Source organism: Artemia sp. Qi Xiang Cuo, chromosome 6 (genome assembly GCF_049724085.1).
Source record: "Artemia sp. Qi Xiang Cuo chromosome 6, ASM4972408v1, whole genome shotgun sequence".
NCBI lineage: Eukaryota > Metazoa > Arthropoda > Branchiopoda > Anostraca > Artemiidae > Artemia > Artemia sp. Qi Xiang Cuo.
Genome location: NC_142799.1, coordinates 32677335 through 32688757, shown reverse-complemented (window position 1 = coordinate 32688757; position 11423 = coordinate 32677335).

Genomic DNA, 11423 nt, shown 5'->3' with positions numbered 1-11423 from the left:
AATCACTCAGTGTCAGAAGCAGTTCAAACATGAAAAAACAAAGTACTTTATTGAAAAGAAATAATTTTTCTGAGTATCTATGAAGTTTCACATAAACAACTAATTTTATGTTAAATTTTATGGCATTTTTAATAAATCTAGCTAAGATGAATAATTTTGGCACTTTAACGAAAAGAAATAATTTTGCTGAGTTTCTATGAAGTTTCACGTAAACAATTAATTTTATGTTCAATTTTATCGCCTTTTTAATGAAGATAGCTAAAATTAATAATTTTGGCACTTTAACGGAAAAAAATTTATAAGTTTCTGAGAAGCTTCACGTAAACAATTAATATAATATTCAATTTTCCAGCCTTTTTAATAAAATTAGCTAAAATGAATAATTTTGGCATAGAACATGAAATAGACTTATAATTTTGATTGAAAAAAAAACTGACATTTCAGCATAGTTGCGGAAAGTAAAAGTCATCCTTAAGTTTTTCGTAATCATTGTGATTTAAAGGCTAACTGAAAAATTTTTTGGTTTGTATACTGTGTTTGAATATACAAAGCGAAAATTGTTTCCCGACACATTGTTAAAGCTTTTGTTAAAGGACTTCTTGAACTTCTCTCTAGAATATTTTCTATTTGGCCACTAGCGGCTCATCAGGACTTTACTATACACTTTACGCTGCATTTATGCACTCCGAAGGTACTCGAATGAACTATTAGGCCATAATAGCCTATTCAGAACACATAATGATAATTTAACGTCTCTTGATGGGTTTTTAATGTTAGGTTTTAGCACCTGAAACCAGTGGCGTAGTTTTGCCAAAATCCGGGGGGAGGGGCAAAGTCGGAGCCAATTTTCCCAAATCAAGTCAAAATGACAGTAAAAACTTAAAATAAGCCATTTGGTGCCATTAAATTACTATATGGTGCTATAAAAGTATTATAAATATACTTCATAGTACTATAAAGGTAAATATGTACTAAAAAATCTGATCCATTTCTGTTGATGCTGTTGTATTCTGTGTATGCAGGCTTATCTTAGTTTTGACAAGATTTGAAGAAACTAAATTTCAGTTTTTGCAAACCCAGTTGTGGGAGGGGCAATTACCCCCTACCCCATAGAAAATTACGCCCCTGCCTAAAACTGTTTATAGTTTTAAATTATACAAGTTTTTTCTACTTTGATATTACTATATTACACAGGGAAATATTTTCACCTTGAAATTATGCCGTCTTTACAGATAGCAGTTCAAAAGTTTAATTACTTCGCTTTTTTATCTACCACCTGTTTCAGAGATATACACGTTTGGGAAACATTGAATTCAGTGGCTTCTATTGGAGGAGTGGGTTTACATTAGCCCCTTGTCTCCCCAAGGTTCTTTTTACCTCTTACATTTTGAAAAATACTTTTTTTTATATTGTTGTCAGCAAATTGCTTTTTCTGTATTCAAATAGAAAAACTACAAAAAAACATAATCCCCTCGAATTCTGAAAAATAAATCCCGTCCCCTCATTTTTGTAAATTGATACCACAGATTAAATAGTATATTTCTCAAATAACACCCAAAGTTATTTCATTTAACCTCCAAATATTTCCTTTTCTGTTAGTTTCCCACAGTCCTAAGGCTTGAACATTGCAATACAAGACGAAAAATTTGCTTTCGTTTGATAGCCGAGATTCATCTATATTCATTTGTCGGATTATCTTTTTTCAAATTTCCTTTGACTTTCTTATATTGAAAATACGTTTCAAACATTTAAAAATAAAAATTTATGTTTATGGCCAAGCCTAGACTATTCAAAAAGAGAAAAATATTTCGTAAATCTGTCTCAGCGAAAGGAAAGATCCGAAACTAATGAATTTAGTATTATGAGCATCTTGCATTTTAGGTGCTGTGGTACAGCTTTACAGCTATAAGTTTCCATAAAATCACATGGATCACAGGGAACATGAACATCAAAGTTTTTTTTCTTGCATAACCCAAATGTGTTGCCAACCGATTCTTCAAAATTAGAGGAAGAAAGATTAGCAGGTTCAACAATATTTACTTATTTATTTTACTTAAGTATTAAGTGCTTCGCGAAAGTTGTTTATTCTTTTATCAACGCTTGTTCATAAGTGAAAGTAACCCATAAGTGATGATATGCAGCAAATTAGTGTAGTAGTGAATTAAGGGGAAAAAAAAGACAAAGATAGAAAATACATTACCTATGAGATACCACAGTAAGTTCTATAAAATGGCGTCTATCTAAGTAAGCTTTATCAATATCCTCAATAATATGATACATGTTAGCCTTTTTCTTACACCAACTTTGAACCTAAATGGAAGGGATATAAAAACGGGAGTGTGACTATGGATAGGGAATTCTACGAAGTAAAATAACAATTTTAGAACTCTGTTTCTTTGTTTTCTCGATCATATACTCACCTGGAAAATCAAATGGAAACTAAAACGAGGAGTCACATTCAAAATTAGGTCGGCCTTGAAATTTATCAAGTGTAAAAAACTGTGAATAGTATATATACTAAAAAATTTTGTTCAAAAAAAGAATAAATTTGCCTTTTTAGCAATCTTATAGGTCAGGCCGTATCTGAGCCTCTCTAATGTGGAGGAGGGGGAAGGGCAAATATGGTACCCCCTCCCCCTCCCACCTCGATTTGTTTGACTCATAAAAACTTAACACAGATAAATTAATTGTTGATGTGTTTTTTAAAGTTTCTTGTATACCCCCATCCCCCATGAAAAAGAATCTTGGATACACCCCTTGCCTTCAAGTATGTTTTAATGGAATTCTTATGAAACTTAAAACAGATGCCCATGTCAGAAATGATTTTCTGTGTAGTTGATTTTATAGTGGACAAAACAAAAATTATTATTAGTCCGACAAATACATCCATAGTATTACATATTTATATGGACTTAGTAACTTCGTAATGGAAACCCAGAAATGGCTCCTACATCATCGACTGAAATTGTATACGCACCATTTTAGATTGCCCTAATAACTCATGCATTTCTCAACTAGTTTGGATGCGGGCAATTACCAAATACTTTGAAACAATAATATACGTAGATCCAAAAATATTGTCTAGTTGAGAAAAAAACTGGAAGTCCGGCATAGCTGGCAAAAGCTAAACCTTATAAATAATATTTACTTCCGAAAACCATACTGACCTATGCTCCAAAGCTCTTTTTATCAAGATGCCTTAGAATCTGAACAGCTATTCAAATTTCAATGACGTGAACAAATATGCATGTAATGGAAATCTAAAAATAAGCAAGAGTCTGAAATGGAGCATTTTCAGGGAAGAAGCTTCAATAAGCTTTTTTTTTCGATCCTGAGGGGTACCAGAGTAAATTTAAGGAAATATTGATTATACAAGTTAAATCCATATATATTTCAGCCAAGATGTTTTAAAAACGAATATGCTAGATGTCCTATCTATGTATTCAATATGTTGAAAACATATAAAATGGTGTAAGTTGTAACTTTAGACACTAAATAAGTTGAATTCTGAAAAGTTTTATGAATAATTTGATCTTTCTTAGCATTGACTAAGAATTTGTCCTTTTCAGTATTTGAATGAATTATGTATTGAGAGGGGTTGGAGATATTAACGCAAGGAGAAAATTTAGTCTCATTTACATTTCATTAATGTCAGAATCTATTTCGTGGTGTACTACTAGGTCTAGTAAAATTTATTTGTTGATCATTATGGTTTTCCCTCAAAAGTTTAATAGCATTCTTTCTGACCGATCTAAGCACAATATATGCCCTATCGTTTTGATCTTGGAACTGAGAGTGGCCAGCTCTATTAAAAATTAAATTTAGGAACGATGAATAACCTCCAGAATTTAGTATTTACATAATAGATTTCCTGTAAAACAGGTTAAGATAATTCAGGCTTCTAGTGATCACCATTAAATTATTCCTTAACAGCAAAAAGTACTCTTTCATGCAGTTGAAGCTAAATCCAAAAAAAGTGTATTATTATTGACGGTGGAACATTTAAATAAAATGTAATTTTTAGCTATCGAACATCAGCTCTTCTACAATCAAACGTTAAAATATCTTATTTTCCAGTTTGTTTAAAGTATGTACCAAAATTTTAAGCACAATGTGACCGCTTTTACCAAAGTGTGAAAAATAAATTGTATTCAAAATATTATCAATGGGCTTGGTCAGAATCAAGTCTAGAACAAAAGGAGCTATATGATTTCTGTTTCGTGTTGCCTTATCAAAGTGGTGGCAAGAAAATAATATATTTTATTAATAAAACTGCTACTCTTAAGACAAACATGATTTGTTATTAAAAAACGAACCCCGGCCTATATCAATCAAATTAATTGAATTGTTTTGAGCTTACAAAAAAAAAAAAAAAAAAAAGAAATACATAAATTTTTAACAAAATCAACAGTATTTTACATACAAAGAAAACAAATTGTGACAGATTGTAAATGCTTGTGACTATTTGCTACAAAACGAGAAAGAAACTCTAACATGTTAGCTCCATAAAATGGAACTTGATTCACTAACTGTAAGAATACAACAGAATATAATACACACAGGCATTTATTCATTTGGAGTTGAAAGCTCAGATTGGTGCTTTCCACAATAGTCGTCATGAAATAGCAACCATCTTTTAAAGGTTTTCAGATTAGGCTACCTTCTCCGGTTTAAACACCTTGGAAGAGTCTGAAATAAATGTGCAAATTGGTTTCCTACGAGTAAAGTCACCTCTATACGTTTTTATATTGGGGAATTTTCCCATGTCATCCAACCCTTTCCCTCTTCTATTCATATTGTTCCCCAAACGAAGCAAAGCCTACTTTCCACTATTAAATGTTGATGCGTTCTGAAGATAGAAAATTAGGGTTCAAAATATGTTTCAGATTATCGTTGCTGAAATTTTATGCGTCACAGTAGGTTAACCCTTTGAATATTGTTCTTGGCTTCTAGAATCTTAGTAGCCTATTCCTGTGTTTATTGGTGTTTAATTGTCTCTAGTATTTTTTACGCTTCAACGGCTGTAGTGAACTATTTCTGTGAGAGCATTTTTTGTTTTTCTGCATTCACTATCCGTGATCTATTTTGCGTTAAAAAATCGCATCAATGGGAACTAAGAGTTAAATAGAAGGAATCCATATTTTCCTCCAAAACTTCACTGTAACGACAGAAAATCAAATAAAACGGCGAAACTTAGCAGTGTTGGCAGAAATGGTAATTCTAACGCGGCATGTAGTGCACTTCTCTCCCATCTTTTCACTATTATCAATATTTTGCACCACTTTCATTTTACATAACGGTGTTCACGCTGTAAGTAACCAAATTCAATAGAAATGTTGCATAGGTCAAATTTGCGTTTTAAAGCTCTCTTTAATAGCTGGGTATTTTATTATATTATGTCTAGATACCAAGAATTTCGCTTGCTCCCAGAGTTTTTGTTCAAGTTGCAAACTGGGGTTGATAGGCTAGGCTAATGCAGGGCATCAATAAAGTTAATAGGCTAAAGCTGTCCACAAAGTTAATAAACCGTTTTGCTCTCATGACTTTGTTGACTTTTATTGCTGAAGTTAATAACTTTATTGACACCATGGGAGCCCTGCTTAAGTCTGCTACTTTGGCATGACCATAATTCAGCCTTTCTTTAGGCCTAACAGGTAGGCCTATCAGAGATCTGATAGAATGTAGTAGGCTATCTCTTAATTCTGCATGAAGACAGAAGGCCTGTTTTTTACTCATCAATGTGCTAAGATCTTACATCTTTTGTCAGAAAATGCTTAAGAGTGAAATCTTTGAACTAAGATCTTACATCTTTTGTCATTTTTATGCAAACATATTTCATCATTCTGCTCTGATGACAATGATCTGATGATCAGTCTGAGAACAATGATGAGTATATCATCAAAGTTCTCTCATCACTGTTCAATATGGCAGAAGCGTGGCATTCTTCACACTTTTTGCTAACATCAGTGAGCTGTAAGATCTTAGAACAACAATCTTTGCAGAAAGATGTAAGATCTTAGTGCTATAAAACAGCCCTAGAAGAGCCTATGCAAATATATTTCTAATATTTTCAAAAAAAAATGATATGGCTTATAGTTCTACTTAAATAACAAGAATCACATTTTCAGAACTAAAGCCAGTTAAAAGAAACTAATAACTGAAAATTAAGGTAAAATGTTGTTTTGTCAAAATTTCAATAGTTCATGTCCTGTCATTTAGGCAAATTTCAGGACCCTTTAGAGAGAGAAGGAATAGAGGTAGGTATTTAAAATAGGCCTACCTTCCCAGATCATAGGGCCTACTTTAGCCTGTAGCCCCATTCCTGAAAGTTTCATTTTCCTAACCTAGGATCCTGAAATTTGCCTACATGACAGGTCTATAGGCTTACCTATTGAAATTTTGACAAAACAACATTTACCTTAATTTTTAGTTTATTTTTTTCTTCTCTGGCTTTAGTTCTGAAAATGCAATTCCTGTTATTTGAGTAGAATTTTAAGCCATAACAATTTTTTGTTTCAAAATTTAGGAAATTTAGGATATTTGCATATCTTTTAAACTTTATAAATTGGGATTGAGTATAGTTGTGGAGCCAAAAACAATTTTGTTGTACTTCATTTAAGCAGATGATCTATTTTGCAAGGTTTCACTTTTATAAAACACAGATTTTTAAATGTCATCAAAGGTCAGAACCCTCTAGAGGGAGAAGGAGTGGAGGTTAGGTACTTCAAAATACCTTCCCAGGACATACTTCAGCCTGTAGACCCATCCCTGAAAGTTTCATTTTCCTAACCTAACCCCTTTCCAAGTTAGTCAAAAGTTGCTAAAGTAGAATTTTACTCCAATATATAGCCTAAAAAAGACATATATATATATATATATATATATATATATATATATATATATATATATATATATATATATATATATATATATATACATGCTGACATATATATATATATATATATATATATATATACATGCATATATAGGCCTATTTAAATACATATCAGTTTTAGGTATAAGCCTAGAATTAGAGCTGTTGAGAAGGAAACATGTATAGAGAACAATTCTTACTTCATCATATACAGGATAGGCCTATTTATAGCCTAGTTATCACTTCTTATGTAACCCAAGAAAGCTATTTTCAATATCTGCAGGAGGTGCATTCCCCCACCCCCTGGTTGATACCATTGGTTGTTTTATATTTTACAAGAGCATTGAATGAAGAATTAAATGGCATACTCCTCTATATTAGCCCAGGCCCATATATTTTACATTTCTGATTTCTTTCCTATCCAGTGCTTGATCTTATTTTGCTCTGAAGTAGAAATTAAGGAATTAACTTGTGCTTCAAAGCTCAACAAGCTTTTAGGCCTATGTGTTCTTTTAACAGGTTGAAAATTATTGGTATTTTATCCAAATAAGCTAGAAAATTTATGACCAAACACTAAATCAGAGGCAACACCCTACTATCAAGGATTCAATGTATCATGCTTTGGTAGATATTGAGCAGTTCATATTATTGACATACAAATAAAGTGAACATACCACTAAATGCCATTTTTATGCTCTTTCTGAATATATTAATTGCTTTTCTCAAATTCAATTTTAAGCCCATTTAGGAACCTTGAAAATATTAATTTCATTCTATATTTGTTTAATATAAAAATGGGTTATAACATTTGTTTCAAACTTACTGTTTCATTATAAATCCATTTTCTAAAAGTTGTATAATTCATAAACATTGATTTGTCAACGTTAAGTTGGATAAAAAATAAAATAAAAACACTACAAAAAAAAAAAAATATATAAAAATAATCTGCCATGTATTCTTCCTATTCTGCTAGGCTGCTTAAAAACCTTTATGTAAAAATATCAAATCTGACAGAAGAAACAGGGCAGATGGAAAGTGGAGAAATTGTTTTGATTTTTTGTATCCAACTTAATTGTGACAAATCAATGCTTACTGATTATGAAACTTTAACAAAAGGGATTTTTATAATGAAATAGTAAGTTTGAAACTAATGTTTTAAGCTGTTTTTATACCAAAAAACATGGAGAGAAATTGTCATTTTCAAGGGTCCCAAAAAGCTTAAAACTGAATTTGCAAGAACAGCAATTATTATATTCAGAAAGAACATAACAAATGGTAACTAATGGTATGTTCACTTTATTTGTTGGTCAATAATATGAACTGTTTGATATTTACCCATGCTTTTTCCAGGGGCACTTCACATCTAAGGTTTTGTGGTAAATTTGCAATATACAACATAATTTAGCTGGGATGAAAGTGAATACATCACTTGATGCCTTTGTTTATGCTCTTTTGTAGTTCAGTAATCACTTCTGGGGTGATTTCCATTTTGAGCCCTTAATGGGACCCCAAAACATAAGACTGTTCATATTTGTATAAAGTTTGAAAATATGTTTGAAAGCAAAACTTTCTAGCAAGAAATAAGTCACTGTGTGCAGGTGATTCAGGAGTGGTAATTAATTTTTTCCTTAGTCATCATAGTAAAATATTACAAAAAAAACAGAGTATTTTAGAAAGAGGATGAAACCCCTGAAAAATGACATCACAGCAAAAATTGACATCATTTTGAGGGGTTTCCAGCTCTTCTAAAAAAAATTTGCAAATTTATTTTCTAAGTAACATTTACTTGGAAGACTAAGGAAAGAATAATTACCATTCTTGAATGAGCTACAAAGGCCAATTTTTTCTCACTAATCAGTTGTTTTTTTTTTTAGAAATATGCTTTTACACTTTTGGTGACTATGAGCCGTTTTGAGCCCTTTAAGGGCCCAAAATGGAATTTGCCCTAGAAGCAATTATTGAATTATGAAAGAGCAAAAAAGGAATCAAGTGATATGTTCACTTTTATCCTAGCTATATTATGTTGTAAACACTGCAAATTTACTGGTTTTGTCATAAACTTTGGAGAAGGATCATTTGATCAAAAATTGAAAGTTGTAGTTCCCTTTTTAAGAGTCAAAAGTGACTGGAGGGCAACTAGCCCCCAAAGACATGCAATAAAAACTTGAAATAACCATTTTTTCTAAATTATCTGAAAGCCAAGTAACTACAGCTCCAGGGTCAATGTAACCCCCCAAATTCCTTGGGGCAAGGGCTGTAAGTTGTACAAGCTTTCTTTTGTTTATATATAAAGTTTTTAATTAGGAAAAGATGACATATTTGATTCTGGTCAAAAGAGTTAGGGTGTTAGGGTGAAACTTTAAGAAAGGGATGAATGCTTTCTATGCATTCTGGTTGTCAAATAGCATATCAGCAAAATCTTAAGAATGGATGAGGGTATTAACTTAAAAGTCATGGGTTAGTGAAGAGTGACCAGAAGGCAACCATCCCCCATTGTCCTAATACAATACTACTTCTTGTTGATGCAAAGGGGAGATATACCCTTTTTTGGGTTTTGATTTTTCCTATTTTTGTCATTGCCCTCTCCTGTGCACTGATTGAAATTTTTAAACTGCCATTTTGTTCAAAACAGTCAAAGGTCTAGTAACTATGTCTATTGGGATGCCATACACACAGTCTGTCCATTTTTTGCATGCTGGATTTATCATAGGCAGCACAATCATACTGCCTAAGTAAAGAACAATGTTGGCACTATGTATTATTTATTTATTTTTTGTTCTAGACCAGGGCACTTCATATCAAAGGAGTTGTCATAGAAACTTTGAAAAGGGCTCATTTGATTGGAAATTGGAGTGGCTAGCGCCCGTTTTCATAGTCAAAAGTGATTGGAAGGCAACTAACACCCCTTCCATGCCCACCAATTCCCCAAACACATCTAATCAACATTTTGAGATAGCCATTTTGTTCAGTGTAATTGCTTGCCAGATAGAAATTATGTTTTTGAGGACACTCCCCCACAGCCCTCAGGGCAAGGGTTGTAAGTTATGCCCTGGGGGCATATAAGATTTTTATAGAAAGCATTGTCATAGAAACTTCAAAAAAAAAGCTCATTCAATTGGAAATTCAATAGGCTAGTGCCTTTTTTAATTGTCAAAAGAGATTGGAGGGCAACTAACCCCCCTCTCATGCCCACCTTTTTGCCCAAACACATTCAATCAACTAGCCATTTTTGTTCAACATAGTTGAAAGTTCTGAAAATGAAGTCTCTGAGGATGACAACCCCCCACAGCCCTCAGGGCAAGGGTTAAAAGTTATGCCGTGGGGCCATATAAGGTTTTCATAGAAAGAGTTGTTGTAGAAACTTCAAAAGGGGTTCATTCCATTGTAAATTGAAATGGCTTGTGCCCTTTTTAATTGTTGAATGTGATTGTAGGGCAACTGACATCCCTTCCACGCCCACCATTTATACAAACACATCCAATCAAAATTTTTACATCTCCCTTTTGTTCAACGTAGTTGAAAGCTCTGTAAGTTAGATCTTAGAAGATAACAACCCCCTAATAGCCCTCGGGGCAAGGGTTGTAAGTTATGCCCTGGGGCCATATAAGGTTTTCATAGAAAGCATTGTCGTAGAAACTTCAATAATGGCTTATCCCACTGACAATTGAAATCGTCAGTGCCCTTTTTAATAGTCGAAAGGAATTGAAGGACAACTAATCTCACTCTCACACCCGCCCTTGCCCCAAACACATCCAATCAACATTTTAAGACAGCCATTTTTTCACCATAGTTGAAGGTTCTGAAAATTAGGTCTTTGAGGATGACAACCCCCCACAGCCCTCAGGGCAAGGTTTGTAATTTATGCTCTGGGGACATAAGAGGTTTTTATAGAAAACTTTGTTTTAAAACTTCAAAAAGGGCTCATTTGATTGGAAATTGAAAGGGCTAGTGCCCTTTTTAATAGTTGAAAGTAATTGGTTGGAACTAACCTCCCTCTCATTTCCGCCATTTCCTCAAACACATCCAACCAAAATTTTGAGATATTTATTTTGTTCAATGTAGTTAAAAGTTCTGGAAATTAGGTCTTTTAGGATGACAACTCCCTTAGAGCTCTAAGGGCAAGGGTTGTAAGCTATACCCTGGTGGCATATAAGGTTTTTACAGAAAATGTTGTCATAGAAACTTCAAAAAAGGCTCATTCAATTGGAAATTGAAAAGGCTAGTCCCCCTTTTAATAGGCTAGTTGAAATTGATTGGAGGGCAACTAACCTTCCTCTCATGCCCACCATTTCCCCAAACACATCCAATCAAAATTTTGAGGTAGACGTTTTGTTCAACATAGTTGAAAGTTCTGGAAATTAGGTCTTTGCCAGTATTGTCATTCAGAAACTTCAAAAAGGACCCATTCAATTGGGCATTGAGAGGGCTAGTGGCCTTGTTAATAGTCAAAAGCAATTGGAGGGCGTATGCCCCCCCCCCAGACCCATCATTTCCTCAAACACTTCCAATCAACATTTTGATATAGCAAACCCCAAACATTTTCAAAAAG